Genomic DNA, 27,730 nt, shown 5'->3' with positions numbered 1-27,730 from the left:
CTACAGGTCACAGCAAGAAGCTCTGGGCACCCCAGGGGTGACTGATGCGGTGGGAAAGAAATGCAAATAAAGGCAATAAAAAGCTGGTGGCTGTCTGAGGAAGGGGCTTTGATTCTGGCTGGGAGCAGGTTTGCTCAGCTGGTGTTTTACTTTCAGGGTGACTTGAAGAAATCCCTACAGCTGTTTTAGTTTTGGTTTTAGGATTGTAATATCCCTGGTTTTTATAGAGCAGACTGGATGCTGCCCAGGGCATGGTGATCGTTCATTAAATGTAGCAATCAATGGAGGCTCTTTTAACTCAGGTACTACCATAACCCAGAGAATCGTTATTATAATTATTAGTAATAATAATAATAGGAGTCTTCTCCGAGGCTTTTGGCCCTCACTGTGGGACAATTAATGGGTGGCAATCAGCTAAATCCCTTTGCACACATTTCATTTCCCTCCTGCAGGCAGGCTCACACTTTCACGAGGAATTTGAAGGATGCACCAGCAAAAGACCTGAGAAAACACAACACATCGCAGAGGTGTGAATCTTTCCACCCGGTGCTTGGTGGGGCGCTTGTGTTGCCACGTCCCCAGCCAACCCAAGCTTCAGTGAAGGCTGTAAGCTTGACTGATGACAGCAGCTGGCAAATTTCAGCCCACCCAAGAAACGGAGGTGCCTTTGCAAGCAGAGAGGTCAACCTGAGTCAGGCATCTGGTTCTCCGTGGCCATCGAACTCTCCTTGGCCCCGCTGAAAATCCCAGCTTTGGTAGGAAGCAAAGAGCTGAGGACACTTGACTGGGGGTCAAGTCCTCTTCTAAAGCTCTGGGGGTCTTTAACATGGTTGGAAATGGATTCCTCCTTCCCCTACTCACCAATGGAAAATTAGGTTTAATAATGCTTTGGTTGAAAACAGGTGGAAATTAAAAGTGATTTGAATAATTAAATAAAGAAATAAATAAATAGTCCCAACATCAGACAACAGGAACTGGTTGCCCTACAGCATGAAGTATCTGGTTTCCCAACTGTTTTGGCAAGTGAACGGGCACTTAGTCAAAGAAGTAATCATCCCTTGATAAAGAAGGTCAGCGGTAATTTCTGCCCTTCCACACCAATCTGCCCCACCAGCTTTATGACCTGGGCAGCTTCTAGTGTGATGGGGTTTGGATGTTGACTTCCACAGGTGAATACCCCATCACTAGGGTGACAGGTAGGGGCTGCTTTGGGCAAGGTACAAGAATACGTATCAAGTGGCTCATCCATTGAGTTGTCTTCCAACGATCCCCAGTTTAGAGCTGTCCTATGCCAGGTTGATGTCCACACCAGTATGTTCCAGGTCAGTCATTTTCCTCGTGTGCAAAACACAGCCTGCTCCTTATCTGCACTTTGCTAAACCACCTCCAGTCATAAAACACTGGCAGCAACCCACCAAGCACTTGTGGCCATGTTTGGAGCCAGCTTTCCTACTACAAAGGCTTTGTCTTTCTGCAGAGATGACCACAGTCTGTTTGCAGAAGTGCTATGAATTTATACCACAAATAATTATAGTGATACTATAGCTTTGAAAAGAAATCCATGAAGTGTATTTTGCGATGACATTTCTTTGATTATTCTTAATTGCATTTGACTCACCAATGCAGACTCCAAATTAATGAGCTCTTACAGTACCACGGAGCCTGGATTATAAACTTAGGCAGCAACCAGAAGAGTCATGATAATGAGCCACACGACGGGGACGGTTTTCCCTCTCAGCTCTCCCTTTTCTTCCCACCTCCCTCCTGACTTGCAGCAGGAGCAGGGCTGTCTGCCCTCCTTGCTGTGATGGATTTCAATTCCCCGGACCATCCTCACTGTTTGCTTTCAAAACCTAATGCTTTGGAGGAATTATTAAAGAGGAAAACCAGGCTGGCTCCCACTTGCAGCCTCCTGCCTTGCACTTTGATGGCATGCCTTTTTTTAGCAGGGATCATGTGTTTGTATTAACCCTGGCACGCTGCATCCCTTGTCTGGAATGGGACATGAGCAATTAAACACAATCAATAATTCCTACCCTAAACTTTAAAGCATGCTTTATTCTTGCAGTGCAGGACAGCACAATATACACCGATAATCCCTCACAGCTGTTGCACACACAGCCTTTCTTCTTTCTTTTTTTTTTTTCTTTTTTCTTTTTTTTTACTTTTTTTTTTTTCCTGTTAATATCTGCAGCTGGACAACACCCTGTGTTGGTTGAGCATGGAGCTGAGTCATGGGAAGGTGGCAGGCGCTGCTCAAAACCCAGAACCAGCCAAGCCCTGCACTTCTCACCACTGCTGGGAGCACCAGCTGGTGATATAGGTACAGAAAGGTACATTTATTGCAAGTCTTATATATATTTATATATTTATTTAGTTATTTCCTGGATCTCAATGACATAGAGGGTTCATTGTCACCTCTCAGAGGTGAGCTCTCTTGGGAAGTGGAGCTGAAGAAACTTGTGTGTCCCCTGAGGACCTCAGGGATGGTGTCTTCATTTGCTCTGTTCACCAGGGAAACCCTTTTTGCTCTAGACTGGGCAGCACCTCACAGGGGTCTGGTTTGCAGGTGGTAGTCTGGCATGCAAAGGGCATGAAATAGCCAATGCCTGAAGCCCTCTTTCCAACATTTTTCTCTAAAAGATAGCCTGGCTGCCAGGATCCTCGTTAGGCTGTCTTTCAGATGATCTGGACAGCTTGGTCCTCCAAGTTGCAAATCTCTGCCTCATTTGAAGAAAAAATGGAGTTGTATCATATGCAATGGGAAGTGCCACAGCCTTGGTTTTCTTTATTGTCTGAACCCTGTAAACAGGTTCCAGACAAAAATAATTATTTGTAAGTCACGTTCCTCTATCTCAGAGGAACCATTTCTGTTCTGCAACCTTTTGCTGATGCGGCAAAATAAGAAAAACAGCCTGAAGGGGAGCAGCAAACATCCCAGGCTCCTCTTCCTAACCCAGAGAAAGCTCACAGTGAGAACAGCTGCTAAGCAGAAGTCTCTCTGAACAAGAGTGGTTTAAATTAGTAGGATTCTGGCTAATTAAAAGACTATAAAGACATAATTAAAAGAGCTGAGACCAAGCTATATTAAATTAGTCCACCAGCCGCCTTCCGAGCCACTGCAGGAGGGTGCGGATTTCTGTCTGCACCTCTCGAGTCCAAAGCACCCCCATGCCCTGAACATGGGGAGCGGGGTGGATGTGCAGGGGAGGGCAGGAAAGGGGCAGGCAGGGTGAGGATGGCCCCAGAGCAATGCGCCCTGACGTCTTTTCCCAGCAAGATGCAAACCAGAGCAGTGGTTCACTGCCCAGGATAATTTTTTTCCCTCTCACATCGCTGTTCCCCTCGTGCTCCCACAGGGACCAAGGCATGGTGGTGGGGGGGGGAATCCTCAATTAGAGCAACCTGGCTGCTCTCAAACGAGCTCTGAGACGCTGCCAGCCCAGGGGAACTGGTGTAAAGACCTGTGATGTCTTGGGGATGGCTGGGAAAGCAGCAGGGTCCCAGAGAGGGATTTGGGGAGTGCAGACAAAGGGGACCCTGGGGTGAGAGGGAGGAAGGACAAAGAGAGGTGGGGGGGAGGGAGGAGGGAGAAAAGGAGTGAGAGAAAGGAAGAGAAAGAAGGGAAAGAAAGAGAGAAAGAGAAAAAAAAGAAAAGAGAAAGAGGAAAGGGAAAGGGAAAGGGAAAGGGAAAGGGAAAGGGAAAGGGAAAGGGAAAGGGAAAGGGAAAGGGAAAGGGAAAGGGAAAAAATGAAAAGGGAAGAGGAAGAGGGAAAAATGAAAAAGGAAGAGGGAAAAATGAAAAAGGAAGAGGGAAAAATGAAAATGAAAAAGGAAGAGAAAGAGGAGGAAAGAGAAAGAGAGGGTGAAAAATAAGGAAAATAAGGAAGTAAAGTAAATATACGGAGAGAGAGAGGGGTAGGAAAAGATGAAAGAACAAAGGGGACATGGATGTTTCCCCCTCTAGATAAAACGATGCAGTCCCTCTGTTACAGCAGTTTCCCTGACTGCCCCATTGGGCTCACAAAGGGCCCTAGGTGCACAGGGACCCTTTGGGCCAAGGGACTTTTTGCTGTGGTCACCAACATCTCCATGTGTGCAGAGAAAGGGTGAGCACAGACAGCCCAGCACCTGCAAGTGGCTTGGTCTGGCCACCAGCTTCCCTGCACCCAGATGAGGACAATGTGCAAGACACAAAAATGATAAAAATCCCTTTAAATGACAAAGGATATTATTGCGTGATGGCAAATGAGTGCAGAGCTGACTTACAGCTCCTGCTCACAGCTGCTGAAGAGGCTCTCCATTGCTGCAGCTGCTCAGCCTCCCAATTTCGCCGGCCGGTGGCAGTTTCAAAACTTCAAAATGCTTCCTTTATTCATGCCGTGAAAGCCAAAACTTGGGAGATTTTCTGTGAATTAAGAATTTCAAAAACGCTGCTGGGAGATGAAAGAAGTGCTTTTGATTTTGGGCACTGCTTGGAAAAATCCTGTTAAGAAATCCAGAAGCAAAATATATTGTGAAGTTAAAAGCTGAAAAATCAAAAGCATTTCCTGGAAAAAAAAAAAAAAAAAATAGTTTGAATCAGACTGTTTTGAGTTTATGGGGTGCTTCATTCAGGAAAAATAAAAAATAAAAAATCAGTCCATATAAGCTTGGCTGTTTTGCTTTAGAAAATTAAAAGGAGGAAAGAAAAAAGAAAAGAAAAAGAAGAAGAAGAAGAAAAAAAAAAGTTGGGCAAAATATGTCCAGAAACCAGACTAGCCAAGAAAAGGACCATCTTGTCTCACATCTGTCTCCCTGCTGAAGGCTTAAAGGAAAGACTGCACAAACCCATGTGATGGGGACATTTTATACCTTCATGCCTCAGCCACCAAAACTGGGGTGACCCTGGCATGAGCACATCCTGCAGCAGGATGGATGCTCCTCAGCCTCCTCCACTGCGTAGTGCACTTATTAAGAGAAATGATTGTTTTTAAGGAGAAAAGCTTCCTCCTTCCACAGCACACTATAAAAGTGAATGATCAGTAATTTAGATGCTGTTGTGGCTATAAACCATTGCTCTATAAGTCATGATAGCACTTGCACTGACAAGGAGAGCAGGTGATGAGCAGCTCATGCTATCCAGTTAATGGGACAGGGAAAGTGCTTGCAAAGCCCAAAAGAAGAGTTTGTGTGATCTGAAAGGTTTCTAGATAGCTTTCTTCAGGAAATGCAGCTTGTAGACATTCTTCATGTCAGCATGTGTCTGAATCAAGTTGGACCTCAATGTTAGACCTCCACCAGTCCTAAGAATAAGCTCCTGGACAAAGGAGACAACCCTGAGTTCCTCTTTTACCACTAAAGAGTCCCCATTAGGCCAGAACCACCCCCGGGAGAGGCTGCTTTGGGGGTTTGCATCTCATTGTACACCAGCAAATCCAACCTACAAGATAGAAATTATCAAGAAAGCAGCCTTCACTGTTACTTGTGCTCAGGGCGCTATGAACTTAAATAAATCTGAAGAGTGATGAGGACTTGGTTCTGGGGACGTCTGGGAAAAAATGAGACTGAATTTCTCAGGTATATCCACAGGCTGCTACTGTTGATCTATAGCAGCTTCCAGCATTTGAAAATATTAGCTTCACTTGTACAATTATCCAGCGGCACTTTTCTTAAAAGTCTCCGACACAGGGATTAAAATAGCAACCCTGTGTGAAAGCCACGGTGAGCCCACAGCATCCTCTTCACCTGAGCTTGATTGCACACCCTGAGCTTCATGGTCAGTCATAGCATGCCTCAGGGTGGTGTGGCTGCACTCAGCAGGACAGTGGGAGGATGTAGCTTTTTGATGTTTTTTTGATAGAATTCTTCTATTATTCAAGATGAGCAGTTGGTTGTCCCTCGGGACATTCTTAGGTTCTTTATTTTTATCTCTCCTTGGTTATTTGTTTTCCAAACCAGAGAATTTCTCCTTCAAGACCTTCAGTCACCCTTGTTACCTTTCCTTGCATCTTTCCCACTCACATTTCTTTTGGCTTTGGGGACTGAAGTGGGACAGACTGCTGCTGATGGCATCCTATAGTCTCATCCAACCTGGATTATCCTGTGAGCCTGTGTGGATGCACTAGAGACATTTATAGTGGTATAATGGCATTTTCTGTTTTGTTCTCTGCTTCCTCACAATTCCTGATGTTTGATTTGATTCACAGTGACAGAGACTGTGTCTTGACACAAAAAGTGCCCTGCTTTGCAGTCTGAGAAGGCCTAGAACATGGATCCATGCCCTTTTCCAGCACCAGAGGGACTGGCTGAGATGGCTTTCCCCAGCCCCCTGACACTGACTGCCTGGTAGAAACAGCTTTCTTCTTCTCTTTGGTAGCCTTGCTGTTCACACGATGGAGTCCTAGCTCATAACAGTCTGGAGGAGCCAGGGGTTGGCTTAAACAGCTTTAAAATGGCAGGATTTTGGCAGCCTCAGCAGTGGATAATCCCCACATTGCACCACCACTTTATCCAAGGCCACACAGAGGCCGAAGGAGCAAGGAAAGCCCTTGGAGAATGGGGGCAAAATCTGGTTTGTATAAGGAGGTTGTGAACCAGGACTGTGAATAATGTGGGCAAGCAGCAGGACTAGAGCCTCGTCCCCCAGAAGGGCAGCTCTCCAAAACATTCCCTTCATCACTGGGGTCAGGGTGAGTCCCATCCCCAGGGTGTGCAATCAACGTGCAGGTGGCCCCACCTGCAAATGGGCTCAGAGCACAAGCTGAACTTCCCCCAGACTATGATCATCTGTTGGCTTGAGAGGAAACCCCACCTGTCCTTCCTGCCTGCGTCCCTCAATGATTTTGTTGGAGCAGAGTGCTTTCGGAGAGGTTGCACTCGTGATATTTTTGACCCAGCTGGAAGAAGGATGAGCCATAAATCTCACTCGACAGCCTAATCTCATTATATTTCCCAGCTCAGTTTCCAGGCCAAAGGGGTTTGGCTAAGCTTCAGAGAAGCACGTGAACTCTCAGATGCTGCTCCAAACCAACCTCCTAGGTCTTTAGGTGGTCATCCATTGACGGGAGCCCTCTCCTCTTCTTGTCACTAGCCATGTAGTAATACATGCAGGCACAACACAAGTAGTCATAGAGATTTACACCCACACCAACACTTCATAATGGCACTACAAGCCACTGTGTGAAGAGATTTTGAGGGAACTGGTCATAAAAAGACACGAACTGGTTGTTCCAAGAAAGCCAAGCAACAGAACCTGCTGAGGGAAGTGACCAATGGACCACCAGCACCCTCCAAAAGCCAGCTGGAGAGGGCATGGCCTTGGTGGATATCTGCTGGGGATCCTGAACAAGTCACAGAAGGCCTGCACAGAAAAAGCAGAAGTTAAGAGGAAATCCCAACTTTTTCTGAAGACTGAAAGTTTCTGTCAAAGCAAGATGGAGGCCACTGCCACAGAGCCAGGGCTTTGCATGTGTCCATGTCCTGGTAATCTGGAGAAGAACAAGGAAACCAGGAGGGAGAACAGGCCTTGGGTACATGAGGAGGCTGCTGCTGTAAAGAGGAGGAGGCCAACTCCACCATCCTGGGAACCAGGGAAGAAAGCTGGGTGAGGAGGTGGTTCCACTCCTCACTGCTTCATGCAAGTGTAGTTTTGGTGTTAAGGTTCATGTAGGGTTGCAGCAGCCCCCTCTCAGCATGGAACAGACTCCAAGGCTCCTTAGAAAAACTCAGGCTGTATCACACCACATTTTTTGTCAGAGGTTTGCCTTTCATCTCTTAGGGATGCAACAGCAGGAGCAGGGCAAGAAGCCCCCTTTACCCTTGGAGGAGCTGGTCCATGCTCCCTACCGAAATGCTGGTCAAGGAGGGACTCAGCGTCTTTGGGCTGCATCTCTCTGGTGTTCCTGAAACCAGCTGGCTTGCCTCACGTGTCCAACCTGTGCAGACCAGCAGAGCCTGGGCACAGGCCAGGCTTCAGTCATGCACCGGTTGCCCAAACACGAAGGCCAGCTGGCTCGCCCCAAAGCAGCGCCGGTCTGGCAGCCTCTGCATGGAGCACACAGACCATGGGCTGGCCCTCCAAAGCAGTGTCCTGGAGAGGGCATCCTCATGGTGTCAAACGGGGCATTGAGAGCCCCAAACCTACAGCCCTTGTGCCTGTTTACCAAGGGGTTATCAGTCCCAGACACCCAACAGAAGATTCCAGGTTGAATGAAGGATCCGTGGTTTTATTCAGGAAGGAGAGCAGCTTTGATCTTAAACCGTCTTTGTAAGCCATGTAGGATAGTAAAGCTGCCTTAAGGACACACCTTAAGTGTCTTCCTATATATGCAGTTGTCTTCTCCCATCCCACCAGTACCTGGATGGCTCCTTTACGTCCCAAGAAAAAAAACACTTCCCAGAAAATCTCAGCCCTCAAACTTTTAAATCTGTTTTAAACATTACTACCAAGCACTTCCCATAAATTGTCCTCTGGGCATCTGTGGCAGAGTTTCCTGGCCCTTTTTTCCTTCTCATATTCAAGCTCCTATTGAGGAGTCTCCCACTTTGGAGATCTCCAAAATCCACCTGGACATGGACCTGTGCAACCTGCTCTGGGTGGCCCTGTACACCTATGAGCAGGAGTTTGGACCAGGAGACTTCCAGGGGTCCTGCCATCCTCAGTCATTCTGTGATTATGATTGTTGACTTTATGGGCTCTTAGGGGGTCTTCTCTATTTGGGGGTCTTCTCTTCTGGGCCAATTCATGCAACAGCTTGGCTTCCACGAGGAAGAGAAATGTGGTGAGCTCCTCATCCATATTTTGCATCTGTGTAACTCCATTGGGCTCACTTTGTAGCGGGTAAATCCAGCCTTCAGATTTTAAGCTCTACAAAGCAGGGCTCATTAAGGTGTCCAGAACTGCCTGGTGAGCTTGATCCACCAAAGACATTAACATGCCACATTTAGTCACTTCACTCACTGGAAATATCTGCTCAGTCTGTAATGCAGATCCACTTAAATCAACCCTTGAACCGAAATTCAGGAGAGCAACATCCAGCAAAACAAAGGGAAGAAATTCCCACTTGTAACATGAGCAGCTGCTACTGGCTTCTAAGATAAATTAGCACTCCATAATACAAGAGGTGTGATGGGTCTCTAATGTCAAAACGCTGCCAGGGGACAGCAGCCTATGAAATGATTTTTTTACTTAAAAACAAAACAAAACAAAACAACAACAACAACAAAACCCACCATCATGTAGCTTTATTAGTATAAAATTCAAGGTCACCACACCACAGGTATCAGTCCTTGATGTATTTTGTCTGATTCAGAAAGGCCACGGCTGTGGTTTTCACAGTGCTGCTGCTGCAGACTGGGGACGCGTGCGCTGCATGAGCTGTGCATTTCATTTCTGTGTCCACGGATGCTTTCCTTGAGGGGAAGGTGTTGGGGCAGGAGACAGACCCCATGGCTTATGGGGTGAAACCAAGTGGGTGATGGGGCTCTCGATCCTGGCAGAGACCCCGCTGTGCCCAGGGACCAGAGGGGACAGTGTCAGAAGGACCAATTCTCCTCTCCTCTGTATTTAATGTCTCCCTCAACATAAAAGAATCACTCCAGGGGTGAGCCAAGGGCTTCTCCTAAAATTCCCCGGGGCTCTGCTCTCCAGCTGGGTCTGTGAGCAGCTCCAGGACCAGGAACAGGCTGGGGGGACACTGCAGAGCTGCAGCTTGGACAACACGGAGCTGACAGGTGTCACACACCAGGCGTGGGACGCCGGGTGCTCTGGGGTCCCACGCAGCCCAGCTGTACCTTGCACAGCCGGGGGTGTGGGACGGGGCCCCCCTGCTGTGCTGGGAGCGTGCCACTAGCCAGGCTCCCACCACAGAGCCCGCGGGGATGCTGTGCCTCTCCTGGCACGGCGACACATGGGAAAAGACCAGGGGAGGGGGTCAGCGAGGATGGGGGGACTCGCCCAGCACAGCAGGGATGTCTCCTCAGCTAGTTGAGACATCTCCGGTGATTATGCATGCTGAATCCATCAATCCCTTTAAAAATAAATAAATAAATAAAGCAAAACAACTAAATTAGCATTTGTCTCTGCTTCCTCCTCAGCTGCAAAGGCTCGTTGCTCCCAGCCCCCAAAATCCCCAGCCCTGCCCCTAAAACAGGGAGAGGACAATTGTTGTTGGTACTGGCTGTGTGCTTATAATTGCCCTTTAGGGCTGACCCTCTAATTAGATTAACAGGGGCCGGGGCATCCCCCTGCTGGTTTCCTTGTGGGGCTGGGCAGGGTGGGCAGCACCCAGAGCCCTGCCTCGAGCTGCCCTCGTGCCCCTCTCCTGCTGCTGCCCTCCCGTGCCTATGTGTCCTTTGGTTGCACTACCAGACACACAGAGGACAAAGTGGGGAGTGGGATTTGACCCAGGCTTGTTCCCTCACTTGCTATTTCTGGGCTAAAGCACACTGGGGAGGGTAAAGGCAGCTCGGGAACTGTGCAGGAATGGAGCAGGGATGCTGAAGAGGAAGGAGAAAGGAGAAGCCCTTGCTGCTCTCCCTCTGCCTGGGGAAATAATTTACTGTGCAGCGTCACCTCAAAGAGTTAAATCAACCAGAGCACACTGTAAAAAGGCATTTTAGCCATTTCCATAGATAATGGTTAGGTCATGTCAAGATGCTGGCTTTCACGATGCTATCAAGCCATCCATAATTTAATGTTTAAAATGCAACCTTAGCAATACAATTAATACCATTTTATTAGCCCACAGAGGCTTCATGTAACTACTTAGAGCCATATAACACCAGCCCATCTCACAGCCCCATATAAATTCCTCCGGTAAGATAAACTTTTAGGTCTGCAGTTGCAGGCGCTGAAAATCTGCAGAGCCAGCAGAAAGTAAATGGCTTTCCTGTTTGATAGAGTATCGCATTGGAGGAGCGCACCTCTGGCTCCTCTGCAGAGAAATGTGCTGGTGCCAAGACCTTGGAGAGGAGGCAAGTACAGGACATACCTTGAGAGCGGCACTAAATCATCCCCTCCTGCTCCCCAGCCATTCTCAGTCTGTCTGTGTCTTACACCCACACTGGCACACACGTGCACATGCACAAACTCACACACACGCACACTTACACCCACATTTTCTCTCTCGGTTCTGTGCCTGTTGTGCTTTACTTACCTAAAACCTCTCCTCTCTGCCTGCTGGTGGGTTCCTGTGGCTGACATTTACAGGGCATCTGCCCCACTGGAGATGTCCCCTTTAGGAAGAGCTGAGCCCCAGACACCACTGCTGACGTCTCCGTGGATGAGCAAGGATGGCCGCCCGAACCCCGAGCTCCTGCCCACCCCTGGGATCTGGTGTGAGACTCCTGCAATGAGAGAGGCTGCAATGCTGATGGAAACCCCTCCAGAATCCACAGCAGGAGGGAGGCTGTAGGAACTGGGGAGGTCCTTGCCAGCACTGCCCTTTTCCTGGATGTCTTCAACCACTCATGAATGTTTAAAAGATATCCCTGACTTCCCTGGCTTTGTATCTCCATGTAAGTCTGAAACTCAGCCCAAGGCAGAGTTTATTTGCAGAGCCTTGAAGCAAACCTGGTTCTTCTGCTAGACACATGTCCACAGGGCTGCATACCCGCGGACAGGAGAGCAAACCCAATTAGACACATTAGCGTGGCCTCAGGCCAGACAAATTGTGCCCTGCTTCACCTGAGCCTTGCAAGCCTCCTGTTGCCTTGTGCAAGCTGTGGCCATTTCACCTCTGAGGGAGAAGAGACCTCAGGTTAATCCCAGTTTTCCCATCTCCTGGTAGTGGCTCCAGTCCCATTCAGAGCCTCATTTGGGGCTGCCACAAAAACAATCCCTGCCCCAGGGTTTTTTGAGATCATTGCATGAAGAAGGCAGAAAATAAAAGCATTGACAGACTTCTTCTGGGGCTAGGCAATAGAGAGGAGGTGGCTTGCTCAGAGAGGTTGTGGCAGAGCTGAGGATGGAACTGAGATTTTGTGGTTCCCAACCCCCCTGCTGAAACCATCCCATTCTTGTGCCCGCTCACTGCAGGGTGTATCTCTGGGATTTATTGCCTATTCCACCAGCAGAATAAAAAGCCACTCCTGGCACCATAATCTCTGTGTGTTTTGTACTCTCCATATTTTTCTCCCATAAATTCCCACCTTCTGGAACCAGGTTCATCTCAGCTTCTATGTTGAAAACATTTTTCTGATTTTGTTTGGCTGTGGAGAGAAGCTGGGACCTGAGAAGCTTAAAGAGGTCCAAATTCAGAAAGCACCCTTCCATATCTGCATTATTGATTTGGTAATTGTCAGGGCCCTATGGCAAACTCAGGATCTGGGGGAACATGCAAGGTCTCATCACCTGTTTCTCCGATATACTCTGATATGAAAAGACCCTGGAGATGAGGAAGAAAGCGCTCAAATCTCTTTTACAACTGCAGTGATGGGGACACCTATTAAAAATTAAATGGTTACCCTGCCCCCAAATTTCCTAAGGTTAGGACCAGCTTTTCTTATTATTCCAGCCTACACTTCCTGTGCATTTCAATTATTTTCTCCACACTAATGCAAACGCACACAGTGAAGACAGCCCAAGCTTCCCAAATCAGTTTAATGAATGTCCTCATCTGAGACAATTGTCTTTCGTAATGACTGAGAGGGATGAGAAATACAACTCTCCAGCCTAGCTCCCCAAGAAGCAGCGGGGGCCCCAAAGATATGAAAAACCAGAGCAATTCATCAGAAGCAGCAGGAGAGAAAAGATAATTAGAGCCGGAGACGCAAGGAATGAAAAGCTGAGCACGGAGGGCACTTTAGGGAGAAAGAAGAAGGGAGCTGAAAAGAGCCATGAGCCTAAATCTGTTGTGTGAGCCATGAGACTCACTAAACACCTGCACAAAAAGGGGAACGAGCATGCTGGCAAAAAAAAAGACTTCAGGGGAAATTCACCTTTCTCACTTACAGGTTTTGTTCCTGGAAGAAATCTTCCTCCATTTCTTCCCTTGCTCCTTCTTTCCTTCCTTTTTTTTTTTTTTTTTTTTTTTTAATTTTTTTCCCCTGCCTGCAAGCTGACATGGTCCCCAGCTCCTCTGCTTTGCAGAGATGTGGCTGTGCACATTTTCCCTTCATCTCCCCCTCCACCCCACTGCCTCTTCTTCCCCTTAGCCCCAGAGCAGGGAAGTGAATGAGGTCAGGATGCCCCCACTATAGGGTCAGGATGCCCCCACTATGGGGTCAGGATGCCTCCACTATGGGGTCCCTCTGCTCCCACTGAGAGTAAGACACGATGCCTGCAGCATCTGCCCATCAGGCAGCGTTAAGGAACCATCCCTGTGCTCACTATGTTATTGATGTCTGTTTATTCAATGTCAAATTCAGGGTTTCCTGCATGGAAAGGATGGAGAAAAACCCAATCCAGCCCATGCTAATGCAGTAGCTGACGCATTAGGAGCAGCAAAGCTCCAGCATCCTTTGAGCTGTAGCACACACAACCTGGCAGGTCCTGCCCTGGAGCACTCAGTTCTGAAAAGCTGAAGGAGGGAGGGTGATAACCCTTTTGCCACTGTTTCTGCAAGCAGACACCTGAGGCAGTTCTGTTGCACAGAAATAGGAGGGCTCCATGGATCAGCATCCAGCCCTCTGCTCGGGGCAGCACCAAGGTGGTTTATTGGGCTGGTTATGTTCACCCTCTGCACTTGTTTGCTGGCTGATTTTTTTTCCTTGTCTGCTGTAAGTCTGTAAACCCTTTAAACACAGGAGCAGTAAATAGCAGAGAGCAGTGGACAGTGCAAGCAGGCTGCCAGTTTTCCCACATTGCTAGAGTAGAGGAGCTCGGATCATCACAGGGCATAAAAGGGCTGAATCTGCCTGGATGTGGCTGTGCTAAATCTCTCTTGCTCCCCATGGACAGTTTAGGCACGTGAAGAAGACACATGGGTGAACTTGCTGTCCAGGACCAGCCCACCACCCATCGTTCCTTCTTCCTCGCATTATATGGGAAGCAATGTTTCCCCAGACGCACCAACACCAAAGCAATTCCCAAAATCAAGGCCAGATTTCAAAGACAGGACAACTACCTCAACTTCCTGGGCATTCCTGCACACATAATGTTCCTGTAGGTCGTTTGGCTATCTGCAATGCCAAACTGATGGGATAGTGGTAAGGTAGCTCAGCTGGGTGCCTACCCTCTTCTTGCCCATTTTAGCCTGTGGAGGTGCCAGGTGAAATCTTTTGGAGACAGTGCCCTGAAATGCTCCTACTCGCAGTGAAAGCAGAACATGTCCTTGGTGTAAAGCAAGAGCCTGGCAGACTGGGATCTTATGAGGGCTTAGAAACTGAACTTTTGCAACATAAATCCTCTGCATATCATCCCCATCAGCAGAGTGTACCACATTCAGGTGTTGGCTGCTCAGACCCTGGACTAGCAGAGTAATGGATTACCAGTAAACAAGAGAAAAGCAAGCTGAACCCTTTGGCAGGGGCCAGCTGGACAATTAGTATGCTGAACTGGCTGGCCCATCAGCACGAGTAATGAATCGGTGCACAGACTATCTCTTGCCCCAGAAGAACTGTGGTTATTATAGTCAAATGCAGCTAAGGGAAGCCAGGGTTTATTTTTCCCACTGCTCGTGGAACCACTTACATTTATATTGCCAATCGCCCGTGTCGTACTGCATAGCAAGGGCAGGATTTCAGGCAGAGACTTCGATTCTCTTGTATTTCAACTCAGATAAACCTGCTTGCATGGAAAATGTCCGTGCAAGAGGAAAATGTTCCCCAGTGCATGCTTTAAATCCATTCCTGGTGCTGCTTCCTGTTCTTCTTCCTGACTTCGCCGTGAATCCATCACAGAGTGGTGTTCAGTTTTTTTCTAGGAAGGACTTCATTTCTCAGCGTCCTATCTCTTTTAACACGTGGTTTAACATTAATGGATACACACTAAGTGGCATTAGGAAGTAGAGCAGGGGAACGGCTCCACCAGATCGTATCACTAATTGCTTCGCTGCTGGTTCTGCGCTTCCTATCCCTGTGACATTCCTTTGAAGTCAAAGTGGGAAGCTCTGACATATCTGGTACATCAGGGAGCACTGAAAGGTTACTGCTTCCTAACTAAATAAGAACAGAGGAATGGTTAATTCTCCTCATCTGGTATCCATCACACAGCAGAGGTCAGTGCCGTGTGTTGGGGAGGATGCTGAACTGGACACATTATGGGACTGGTAGCTGCAGGATGCTGTGCATCCTCTCTAAACCTCTGGAGTAGAAGCGAATGTGGAAAAATAAGTCTGGATTTGCTGTCACTCCAGGGACAGGGGTGAGAACACCTGATGGGAGACACACTTAGGGATTTGCAGGTGCAGATTAGCCATGCTTTGCACAGGATCCTGATGAGCGCTTGCTGGGTAGTGTTTGATGCAAGTGGATTTTTCACTTGGCACTAGCCATCTGTCTCCATGGCTGTACTGAAGCATCCTGCAGACGGAGTGCCACAGAGCTGCGATACAATCGTGCTACAGTCACACCGCTGAAAGAGCTCTCGTAGCAGTGACTTCAATAGGTTTGCACTTCCCTCCCCACTCTGTGCATGAGAACATAACAAAAACAAACAGGTAAAGAAGCTCTGCACAAATCATCCCAGGGAGCCGTAGCTGGAACAAAGTACAGGTCTAACTTCTCTTATTTCTTGGGCAGGTTTTACAACCTGTTTGAGTCTGGAGTCACAGCAAGGTGGCTACCAAGGCTATTTGAAATCTGCATGGTGGTAGTCACACTCTGTTCCAGGGTAGAGAGACCATGCATATCAAAAACCCGCTTCCCTAGGCAGGCTGTGACATAACCTCTCTTATTTAAAACACCATCCCAGAGCAGGGCAAGTGTTGGAAGAACTCCAAAAAGGTTCGGGCACTTGGTTCAAGTCTGAGTGGGTTCTGTGCAGTCTGGATGTGCACTTGCACTTCAGCCTGGGCTTTTACACATCCTGTTTTAGCCGGCTTGGAAATGCCCCAGAAATGACAGAGCCGCTCAGCTCTGCAGACTCAAGCCCGCAGCTATCTGCTGTAATATAGACGTAGCCACAGGGAAACATGCGATGGAAGTCAGACGAAGTAAATCAGCACCAAAAGGACTTAATCGCTGATTAGAAAGAGGCGTGGTGTGCTCTTCATCACCTAGTCATTAAATTAAGATCGGTTGGCCTTCCAGGAGTGGAGTCCCATTTAGCTGCGGGCTATTGGTAGCGACGCAGGACTTGGCACTGAGCAGCCTCTGGCCGCCTCTGCGCAAGAGATCAGACACGACTGCTGCAACTGTCCATTTGGATCCGCCTTCCTGCTGAGCAGCTGGCACCGAATTGTTTGGGAATGAGCTTCAGTCAGATTTTTGTGGCAGTTGTTCCCTTTTTTTTGCTTATATTTTTTCTAGAAAAGGTTCTCGCTTCATGTTTGTCTTCCTGGCTCACACTGGGAGCAGGTGAGGTGACGCGGGGAAGGTTGGTGGAGCTCCTCTCAAAGGACAACATTTTTTTTCTGGGATCCTCAGAGCACAAATCTTTTCTTCTAGGATCCTCAAGGCCTGCACCGTAGTGTGGTTGAGAACAAAGCTCTGATTTCAAGGGGAGTTGAACACAGCAGCAAGTTTTCAGTGGAAATTGGTAATTTCCTTCCTCCCTTCAAAATATATATAAATATATATATATATAAATATTTTATAAAAAGTTCCATAAGATCTCACCTCTGCAGCTTGATGGCAATTTCTCACCTTTTCCTTGGCTGGTGAGGCAGCAGAGCTCTTGTGCAGGGCAAGGAGCCTGAAACCAAACTGTGTGCTCAGGGAAAGCACAAGATAGGGAGGGAGGAAGCTGAGCACAAAGCCATCAGACACCAGAAAATTAACCCAGCTGGCTGTGCATCGTAGCTGGAGCTGGGCCAGCCCAGCCACCCACACACAAGATGCGTTTGCATGTGGTGGAGAACAGAGCAAGGTGAAAGATGCTCCCAGGTTGGATCCACTGGATCCTTTCCCCACAAAGCAGCCGAAGCACATCCTCATGGGCGTTGGGGATCCCATTAAATATTAGTGCTGCTGACACGAAGCCCAGGCCTGGGTCATGATGCAGCTTTGCAGGATGGCTGAATATGTCTCAGGAAGTGTGAACTGATAAATTCTGGAGGACACCGGGTCCAGATGTTGTGGGTATTTCAGAGCAAAGCTACAGCTGGGATCCCTTTCTGGCTGCAGCAGGGACAAGGGATGGGACAAGTCAGCTGGTTCAAATGTCTTTGGCTGGTTTAAATGAGCAGAGCTCCACCGAGTTCAATTAATTTTGGATTATGTCTATCCTCTGAAGAGCCTGTGTCTGTTGCAGGGCTGAATCCTTCCCAATGTGGGACTTGAGTCATTCAGCTTGGTGAAAAGATTGGACTCATCTCTAGTGATGGATGGGGCCAAAATATTGGGCTTTAGATTGCATGCATGCACACACATATGCAGGCACACACATGTACAAGCACTCACACAATATTTATGTGAGATTCATCAATCTCCTTTTGGAAACATTGAGGTAATTTAATGGGAATCAAAAGAATAAAGATTTGTAGACAGGATGTTGAAATCATATATGCAGTTATCAAAGACTGAGATCCTTTCTTTGGGATTTGTAAAAACATTCTGTGGTCTTTAGGAGACTCATGTTCTGTAGTTTGGTCTTAAAACTACTACAGTAAGTTTACTAATCCCAGATAAATCTGGTAAGCTTTTTCCTTAATGGTCTGGCACAATTCACTGATAAAGTCCCCGATGAACCACATACTACCTGCACTTTTTTATACTCCTATCAATGTGTGTATTGATCTATTCTCTTCCACTCAGCAGAGCTGGTACTGCCTTGCATACTGTCGTGTTGTTCAGACTGGCTTTCACACCACACAGATGCTTCTGCTCATTACCCACTAAATTCTTTGGAGTCCACAATCCAGCCCGGTGCTGGGATGGGGACTGGGGCACATCAGCATCCTCTGGGACACCCCACAAAACCGGAATCCCTCCGCTGCGAGCATGAGGGAGGTGTGCTGACCTGATTTGCATGTGCAGCGTTAAGGGAAAACGCTGTATCCCATTAAATTAACAAACTAGCACATTCCATCAGCCAGTTCTCATGCCCTCCAGGCATCCTCCGGAGGTTTCCGCGACATGCCAATGAAACATTCAAGCTACAAGACAGCCCAGTCACTTCCCATCCATTTTTTATGGTACCATGGAAACAAAGCAAGCCTGGCAATTCCTTCGTTAAGCTTTCAATAAATCACTCCACAACTGTACAAGGTACATGCCTTCACTGCCCCCGGGTTTTGCTTGGCTCCCCTGGGCTAAGCAGGCTTCTGCCTGTTCTGCCATCGAAGGGTTTGGGAGCAGATCAGCTCCTTTCAGGCTCTGTGTTCACAGGCGTTGCTTGGCTCTGCATTTCTGGAAGCCGTCCTGGACATGTGCTGGGCTGATGTGAAGCCAGAGCCTCAGACGGGAAGATGGTTTTGCAACATCTTCGCCAGCCAGAGCGGCGGCTGAGGGCAAGGGGACAGACTGAGCGACTCCACTGCTGCACAAGTCACCTTTTGTCTTGCCTCTGGGGATGCTCCCTCGTCCATTTGTAGACTTTGATGTGTCCATCAGAGCAGACTTTTCCGTTTTCCCATCTCAAAGTCCCTCTCCTCTCACAGTCAGTGTCTGCGTGCATGTCTGCATGCACAAACTTTTCCCTTCTGCCCCAAACTCTGCTCTGCTGCAGAGGCCAGGGATGCACGGGGCTCCCCTGGGCTGCTGCTAGCTGTTAGTGCCATGGTGCCAGCAGTCACAGAGCTGTCATGGAGGACAAGCCCTTCAGATTTCCACACACTGCATCAGTTGGATGATCCCTGCTTGGGATTAGGAGTCAACATTTGCACATTTGGCCCAGCTCAAGTCCCACCACCCCTCGTCCTAGGGCTGTCTCTGGGGCAGCTAGGTCTATGGTACCAGAAGCTGTCTTCCCAGCAGCTGAGATTTTACTTAAGCTAAGAAGAAAAGTATCCAGTGGAAAAGTCTGACATGAAAATGAAGGAAACAGAGGAAAGAGGAAAAAGGAAAGCCAGACCTCTACTTTCCTGGCCCTCGTGGCCTCATGGGAGAGCTGAAAGCTAGGCCTCCCTGCCTCCAATGTGCTAGGAAACTCCTCAAGCCATGCTTGAGATCACTGCCTGATTATTAAACAAGTCTCTTTACTGGCTCCAAATTACAGCTGCAACAACTGAAGGTCAGGAGTTGGCCCAGGGGGGCTCCAAGAGAGAGAACTACAGATGGGAGTGGACAGGGCCTTCACCAGTAAGGACCCAGTTCAGGCAGAAGGTTGCCTATGATTTTACATTGATGTCTCCTGCAGACATCTGGAGAACAGGAAGGTTTGTGCACAGAAGCACAGCAGCTGCTGGGTGGGTTTATCCTGGTCTATGCTTTATTACCTTTTTTTTTTTTTAATTTTTTGGGGCTGGTTAGAGCCAAGACCTCAGCTTGGACCATGGTCAGGAGATGAGTGGTTTGAGGCCAAATCTGTTGGAAGGCATCGCTAAAGCATGCCTGCATGTAGATGCTGGGCTCGGCTGTCTGGCTACTGCCCAACGCGGATCAGCTCTCACCTGCTGGAAATTGCTGCATATTGGTGTAATCCAAGGAAGCAGAAGTCAAAGGCAGGAAAAAAAAAAAAAAAAAAAAAAAAAAAAAAAAACACCAAACCTCCTTTTGATTTCAGAGGGCTTTGGATCATGGCCTTCATTGTTTCAAGTCAGCATTCACCGAGGGTGAAACCACATCCCACAACCCTGAACGGGCACGGGGAAGGGAGTGAGTGATGTGCTTGGCATCCTGACTTTGCTTGCCTTAGGTGCAGCCACGTGCCCACAGAGAAGGGGTCGAAATGAACATTAAGATAAAAAGCTGCTGAAGCAGCGAGAAGGTAACATTTCTCTTTGCAGGAGCTCAGGCTGGCGTGGTCCCACCAAGAAAAATGTCTCCAAGCGTGGAGATGTGTATCCATGGGATGTGTATCCCCTGCTGCCATCCCCACATCTGTAATAAATGCATCCCCTGGGAGCAAAACTGGAAGGTGGCTCTCTCCAATAATGTGAGACAAAACTGCTGTGCTAGGATAGAGAGGAAGACCATGCTTGAAGTGACTCTTTATTAACCCCTTTGCTTGGAAGCTATCTTGCCTGGGCACATTTCTGTGCTGGTGACTTAAATTAACCTCCCATTAAATTTCTTTCATCAATAAATTGCCAGAATCTGCCTGGGCACTCTTAGCAGGGTGGGATTTGTGCCTTTGCCAGATGGCCTGGCACACACAGCAGCAGTGAGCTGCTTATGGGCACTGGCTTTATTAAACATTAATGCTTCAGCTTCTCTCCAAAAGCTAATAATAAAAGGGATCGTCAAAGTTTATTCTGACACAAATGAAGAGATTTAGATTTACCGGGAAGCCGCTCAGTGGAGTTTCATAAATGCTTAGGACCTGTCTGCCAGCAAGAAGATGCACAGGCATGGGGGTGTTGTGGCAGAGGTGCACTTGTTTGCTGTGAGCAGCTGGTCCCAACCCTCCATCAGCATGGCCAGCCATGACCACACACCTTTCCTGAGGTCTGGGCAGGGATTTGAGGGACAGCCCTCTCCATCACAGCCAGCTCACATGGTTCCCACACATGGTCCATCCCGCTGGAAGGTGGTTTTGCTGCCCAGCCTCTGCAAACTGCCTCTCTGTACCCTGAACAAAACAGATCTTTCAATGGAAAATGTACATGTGCAACCAAAAATAGATTGATTTTAATTAATTTGGTTAATAGTTCACAACAACTGGAGAAAACAATAAAAAAGTTAAGCATCTCTGGATTAGAGACCCCAGAAGGACCAGGAAAGGGATTGTGCCAGGCTCCCTCACCCCAAACCCATTGTGCCTGCTGCTGTCGCATTCACAATGACACATATTCACGTGTGCATTCAAAAAACATTCTCCTGGAGTTGAGGTTTATCAGGGAATGGACTATTTTAAGGGTGCTGTGTCCCTAAACTCTCCCCCACCATCCTTGTCCCATCCCTTGCAGACCAAGCAAAGGGCAGGATGTGACCCTGCACACCTGCTCCCCATCTCTGCTACTGGAGAGGGTTATTTCCAGGCTGTGTGACACCGGCTTCGGAGCCCTCTTCCCCTTTTGTAGTTTCAGAAGAAAACATCTGCGAGCAGCTCATCACAACAAACCCCTGCCAGTGTCTGATCTCTTACGATAACACGCTCTAATGAGGTTAGAGCTCCCCTCCTGCCTCGCAAACGTTTCGGAGTCGCTCGGGCTGAATGAGACGGGAGGTAATTAGAGTGACATGCCTTCGTGCACAGAGAGAATAAAGGAGCACAAATTTCCTGAATGGACAAGAGCAGTTTGGCCTCGGCTGAGTGAAATAACCAGGCAGTGATCTAATTCACTTTACTGTTAATAGATTGTTATCTGCGGAGCCCTAGTGCAAACACGATAAGCTATAAAGGAATACAGATAAAAGCCCGAGCCGTGAGTGTTGCAGAGATGCACGTTCAGCCCACGCTGGACTCACTGGCCTGGGCTCAGCTCCAGTTTCAGCTCACTCCTGGAGCTGGCTGGGCTGATAACACTCAAGTGAGGCCACGCAATCGAACCGCTTCCCAAATTGCAGGATCGTTTGGCTCCAACATCAGAGAATTTGCTGGTTTTCCTCAGAGAGTCCAAGCCATGGCAGGCAGACCTGGAGCCAAAAGGCTCCCTAGGTTCAATGCTGGCTTCTCAGCCCCATGCAGGGAGGGGGTAAGGTGGCAGCAAGAGATGCTGCGTCCCCCAGCAGAGTCCCACAGCTGTCTGAGGACATCTGTCCCATGGAAATGGCACTGTCTCGTCCTCTGTCACAGCATCCTTTGGCAGTGCAGACGCTGGCACATGGCCCCATGAGGTGGCTTCATCTCCCCTACCCTTCCCGTCACAGCAATGAGTTACAGGGAAGGCTGCTCCCACGTGCTGTGGTCTGACAAAAGTCCCAAAGTTTGTACTGGGCATGTGGTGTGATGGGAGAACCAGATGTGAACAAGGGGCTGTGAGTTTTCTCTGCCCTTAGGGTAGCTGTGATGCTGCCCAGCGTGTCTGCAGCCTGCATCTGGGTGTCCCACGTACAAAAAAAAAAAAAAAAAAAAAGCAACGTAGGAAGGGGTCCGCAGGGGTCTGCCCAAGCATTTCTCAGAACTATGGGGTGCAGCCTCGCCCCCACACTGCTTGTCTCTTCCCATCCCCTAACATGTTGCCCTGGCCCTATACATGATAGACTGTGTCTTTTATCCATTTTTTTTCTTCCCTCAGGCAAGAATGCTGTCAGCTTCCCAGTCAGGTTTGAATGTGTCAAAAAACATAATCTCTTCAGCCAGATTTAGTCTGCTTTTGGGAAGTGTGTGTAGTCTGATTGCTGCTTCATTGACAGCTTCATTAGAGGTGAGATAAGCCCAGCCTCACCCACCACATCTCTCCCCAGACAGAGCTTAGCACAGCAGAAGTGTGCAGCTCCTTATGTTACCTTCCTCCAGCTCCCCCAGGAGGTGTTGGGTCCCTCCAGGTCCCATTTCCCCACCAGTATCAAGGAGAATGTCAGAGCTTTTTATTCCAGTGATGGGGCTGGATGGCATTTGTGTATCCCCCTGTATAACCCCAGGTGAACCCTTTAAACACGTTGTACAGCAGAAGTTAGTAGGTGCTGACCCATACATTGCTTTGCCACTCCTTCAGCAGAGCGGTGGGGACCCAAACTACAGACATGGTAGCCAGCATGGGGACACCCAAAAGCCATCAGTAAACTGGGGAATGTGCCCAACATGTTCTGTGATCAGCCAGGCATTGGGAGCACGGTCTCTGGCCAAGCTCTGGCCATTGAGTTTGCTCCAAGCCCCAGTGCAGGCTGATGTCTGAGCCAAAAACGTGACCCCAATGGGTGGTTTGGATGCAGCTGCCCCATCCTGAAGAAGAGAAAGGTTATGCGTTGGCATGCAAGCTCTGCCAGCCTCTGCCTGTGCCAGGGAGCAAGCCCTGGCCCATTTTATTTAATAGTATAGACACAGCCTTGGAACTTCTTCAACCCACCCTTTGCATCCTGCTTTTGCATTAATGCCATGCCAAGCACACTGAGAGCAGCCTGACTTTCATCGCGAGTGCCAAGCCCTGCTGAAAGCAGAGGAGACACACACCGGCTCCTGCTCAGCTGGAGAGTCTACCGAAGGCCACAATTTTCCAATTGCTTGAAGAGTTGTCATTAGATGGTTTAAGATGGCAGATTGCTAAATTGCTTTAAGGCTGGTGCCAAGCAGCCTTCAATAGGACGCTCTTTGCTGTAAGGATGTGTGTGTATGCACCGCAGTCCTTCATTTGGGAGAGAATAGGAAAATCACAGCTTTGCTTTGAGCCTCCTGCACTGCTGGAAAGGAGCACAGCTTGCTGTGGAAATAAGGGGAACAAGACAGAGGGATGGGAAGGAGGATGTCTGAGAACAAAGTCCCCAAATCCCTCTGCTGTCTGGTGTCTGCCCCAATGTTGTTCAAGTGCATTTGCCATCACTTACTGCTGGCACTTTCCTCCTTCATTGGAAACACCTGGTATTTATTAGAGCTTGTTCAGACCTGGCAAGGGTCCGATGGGAGACTGTCCTGGAGGAAATGTTTCTGTCTGTGACCTCCACAAGGTGGGTAGCAAGGAGCAGGACCAAAGGAAGGGAGATGGAGAGGAAGAAAAAGGGGGTCTCCTTACACATCAGGTGGTGCAAAGGAGCTTCTGGAGCCAGCAAGTAGCTCCCTGCTTTAAACCAAAGGCGTTTGGCATCTGCAGTGACATATTATCAGCAGGAATCAGATCGTTACTCATCTCTCCTTAAAGCAGCAGCCATGGCCAGATCCCAAGCTGCACTTAGGCCACCATGTTTCCAGGCCAGGCAGAAGTGTTGGCTGTCCCATCTCCCATGCCACCCCCTAGGAAGAGATACTCGATTTATTTAGCAGTGGGGTGTAAGGGCTGCTTCTCTCTGGGGGCTCTGGGGTTTTCATTGTTGCACCATCTCCACTGAACAGAACCCACAGGACTGAACTGTGCAAGGAAATGCTCATCTAGTTTGTGTTTGAAGACTTTCATCATGGGTTGAATGGATGCTCCATGTCTGTGCATCCCAAAGCTCTTTGCTAACCCAGCACACAGGAACCAGCCAGTGAAGGAGCACCCACAATGTCTCATCAAGGCACCTGTGACACCAAACCTTGGTAGTGACAGATAGACCTTAGGCTTGTCCATGCCCTCTCCAGTTCCCAGACAGTTTGATGCTTTAAGGAGAGACCTTTAGATCATGGATCTAAAGGAGAGACCTACAGATTGTGGTCCTGAAGGGAAAAGATTATTTAGTGATGGTGCATCCAACCCCTTCTTATCTCCCCCAAGGAACTGCCTCTTCTCCCCTTACTTGCTGAGTTTTTTCCAGGTCTCTGTGCCTGCCCAGCACACTTAGGTCCTCTGAATCCCACCCCTGTGAAATTAAGACATGTGACCTTCATAAATCCCCATCAAAGGCCTTTATTCTCCTGCTATTCTTTTTGCTGTTGCTCACATTAGGCATGCATGTGACAACCAGATAAAAGGCATCATTCTCGAACGAGCTAATTCAAGTTAACCAGTGTAATGAGAAGGACTGAGCAGCACCAAAGCGCTCTGGTATTTTGATGTGCAACAGGGCTTTGAGCCTTCAGCTCATTTTTAGTTTCCAAAATCCCAAGTGTTAGTGAGATATTCCCTGCAGGTTTGGCAGGATGCAGAAATGGACGAATCCTGGCTTTCTATCTCCATGTCCCAGGATTTTGGTGTAGGAGAGGGAAGGAAGCTTGAAAGATATGTGTTTGAAGAGGTGAGCATTGGGGCATGTATTAGGAGTCTCACCCATGTGGATTCCTTAGCATCAACCAGGTAGGAAATCAATTTTCAGTATTTCTTTTTCTCTAAACATTTAGAAGGAATCAGTGGGACACCTCTCCTCCTCTCAAATTTGGTTAAAATCAGCAGGTACATAAGTTCATATATATTTAGTAGAGACCACTGAAAACACATATTTTTAAAAGTCTTGAAAAGTTAGCTGTCCAATTGGAAGAAACTATGAATGGAAAATTTATATCAAAACAGTCTGGCACTTTATTTCTTTTTTACTTTCGGAGGGATGCTTCTGGGATGTACATTAGGAACTGACTCTCCAGTACCTCGTGCAAAAAGATTCTCTAAGTGCAGAAAAGATGATGGGAATAAATAACATGGACTTTCTTCCCCTTGTAGATCCTAAACCACAAATGGTGGCACTAGGTGCACTACCTGCCTGCCATTGCTTCATCCCCTGTGAAGGTCTAGAGCAGCCACAGGACTGACGGGATGTTCAGCCTTTCTGAGCAGGGCCCTGATGTAACCAATTCCCTCTGAATTCTACCTGAAATAATGTGCAGGCTCCCAACTCCTGCTGCCAGATGGCATTTAGGATCTGAGCTATGTCAGTGCTCTTGAAAAATGTTTTCCATCAAGATGAGGGGTGTTGTGAAAAACAAAGAGATACAAACTCTGGGCATAAGAGAGAAAACCTGTTGTACTTGCTGTACTGCCAAAAGATGATGGATAACACAGCAGGCTGAGCAGGACGAGGGTCACATTTGAAGGAGCTTCCAGAAATACCCAACATCAGAGCAGTATCAGAAGAACAAAAGACTAGGTCAGTTCGTATTCCCTGCCAGCCTGGGATTGCTCATTCACACTCCCTGAGGCTCCTGGTCCCAAATGTGCTGGGTTTCCCAGTGGTGGGATCCCCTTCCACAGGCGATGGGCAGAGCTTGATGCACCTTTAAAGCTGGGTGTTGCCTGTGCCACAGCTACCCACAGGATAAAACAGCTAAAGGTTTTTGGAGGATTCAGTTACCCATCCATCTCCCAGAAACAAAAAGACTTGAGCCATTAGGTTCTACTGGGTGGTTCTTCCAAAATTTCCACCAAAATATATTGTCTAGGCTCACCTCATCACCACACACTGCTTAACCTTCTCCCTACCCAAACTCTGTTCTTTGCACATCTTCATTAAAATCCAGCACACAGTTCACGAGCTAGCCAGGGGCTGAAAAACACAGCAGAGCCTAATCCATGAATACAGACTGAATGATAAGTTACTTTGGGGAAGAGTGGCTGTATTCGGTTACTTTGTTCCCCTCTATTATTGCCAGCCAGCTCTGGGTTCAGAGACGTTGCTGCCCCGCCTGATAAATTGAAGGACTTCACGGACATATTAACACAGCTTGTATGTAGTCAGTGAGCAGACAATTGATTATATGTCAGAAAGTCACACATTGGGCAATTTTGCTTCCAGGCTTTGCCTCCATTTCTCAAAATATATGTTTCAGAGCAGAGAAATCAAACGTTAGAGATGAGATGGGCCGCGCAGTTGGAAGTTGCTCACAACAGGCTCGGTTTCTCTCCCTGCTTTTGCACAGCACTAAGCATCTCGTTAGGATTCAGGGAGGGACAGAGCTGGTCAACCGATGTCTTGCAACCAAGAGATATTTCTTAATGAAATATGGGATTCTGTCAGACCACAACTGTTGTTCAAAACCATGACTTTTAGTGACATTCTCCTATTTTTCACCAAGTCTAAGCAAACAGCTTGCTCTCTCCCTGCCCCAACTTTCAAGTCATTGTTTGTAAATTTTTAGGTTTTAGATCCAAAGGCTATTATTTATGTCAAAAAATGTTGAAATCTTTTCCTGAGACCTGTCACCTTTTGTCAGATTTTGTTATTTGGTGAAGACACTCAGGTATGCCTGTTCCCAGGTTGGCTTTCTCACATTGTGTAAGGATGAAGCTGAACATTGAGATGTTTTTGGGGGACAGAAATTACATTTCCAGGGAATTAAGAATCTTGGGTGTTTGATACGAAAGCCCTTCTGGTGAAGACTATCTGACATAAATCATCATGATTGGCATCTCAAATTGGGCACTGGGGGTCATGGTGGGTTTTGGTGGCCCGTTGTGCTACTTGCTGATCAAAGACACAGGAGGCAGCACCAGCAGCAAGCAAAGAGCTCAGGGGCTCAGCCAGGAAGACAAAGCAGTGAGGGGAAAGGGAGGCAGGGAGAAGTGAAGTGACTCACCTGAAGTGCACCACAGGCCAGGTCAGAGCTAGCAGGGGAACCGGCATTTCCAGATTCCCAGTCCGAAGATGGCACGGCAGCCACGTCAAGGCAGGAGTGAATAACTGAGGATGTTTTGCTCAGGCAGTCACCTTGTGTCCTGAGATCCGGGGGACCAAAATGGCCTCTAGCAGAGGCCCAGTCCTCCCCTACCTGCTCTGAAAGGTCTTTTGGATAAGATCTGAGGGCTTGTCCTCCAGCAAGCTGAGCCTCCTCATCTACATCACCCACTCCATCATACAGAATCACAGAATAATCTAGGCTGGAAGAGACCTCCAAGATCATCGAGTCCAACCTCTGACCTAACACTAACAAGTCCCCTCTCTTCTTCCACCTGTTTTCTGCAGGAAACCCCCAAGCTTGTGGGCTCTGCAGGAAATCCCTGAGGCTGTGGGTTCTGCAGGAAGATCCCAAAGGTGTAGGTACCTCACTAGGTAGGGCAGAGCCACTAGCTACAAGCCTTTAGCAGATTTACCAGCAGAGCAAAGC

This window comes from Aythya fuligula, chromosome 2 (assembly GCF_009819795.1).
Source record: "Aythya fuligula isolate bAytFul2 chromosome 2, bAytFul2.pri, whole genome shotgun sequence".
NCBI classification, from domain to species: Eukaryota; Metazoa; Chordata; class Aves; order Anseriformes; family Anatidae; genus Aythya; species Aythya fuligula.
This window is presented reverse-complemented; position numbering follows the sequence as displayed.